Source organism: Centrocercus urophasianus, unplaced genomic scaffold, assembly GCF_019232065.1.
Source record: "Centrocercus urophasianus isolate 14NV4802_14NV808 unplaced genomic scaffold, USGS_Curo_1.0 seq_28, whole genome shotgun sequence".
In the NCBI taxonomy this organism is placed as follows: domain Eukaryota; kingdom Metazoa; phylum Chordata; class Aves; order Galliformes; family Phasianidae; genus Centrocercus; species Centrocercus urophasianus.
Genome location: NW_024884844.1, coordinates 4,844,846 through 4,845,470, shown reverse-complemented (window position 1 = coordinate 4,845,470; position 625 = coordinate 4,844,846).

Below are 625 nucleotides of genomic sequence, written 5' to 3'. Positions count from 1 at the left end.
CATGATTAAAGCTGAAAGTCTTTCTCTGATAGTTTTTGAGGGTACTTGAAATATTATGTTGGAAAGTGTTGATGATAGCATCTTAATTGCGAGGAGTCTATATGTGATCACCTCTCTCTGTGGAGAATTTGGGGCAATGGCAGCTCAGGATCATTGGGCTTTACTGCAGTTTCAGAATAAGGGTTCAGTTGATGAAAAATGTCTTAGGAGTCCTCTCACTCTGATTTCAAAGACAACACATCTCTTCACATTGTGTTGTTTTCTTTTTTTACACCAAACACCCTCTCTATCTTGCCGTGGTCTCCCTGGTCCCGCTGAATTTGCAGGGCTGTACGAGGCCAAGCATCAGATTCTCCACACATTTGCGTTCGAGCGTGTGCTGCTATCTCTGGTTGATGTAGGGCTGTGAGCTGCTATCTCCAGCTGACAGAGAAATCTGTTCTGCAGAGTGCAGTGCCTCAGCACACAGCAGGCCTTCCCTGCCGGGGCTGCCTCTGGTTGCTATGGAGATCTGCTGCGCTCCGCTCTGCCCCACTGGGCACCTCGGCCCCACTGTCCCCTCCGACTCACACGAGTGAAGGTGGATGGAAGGCTGATAAAAGTGGAAGGAGAGGGTTAAGTTGTT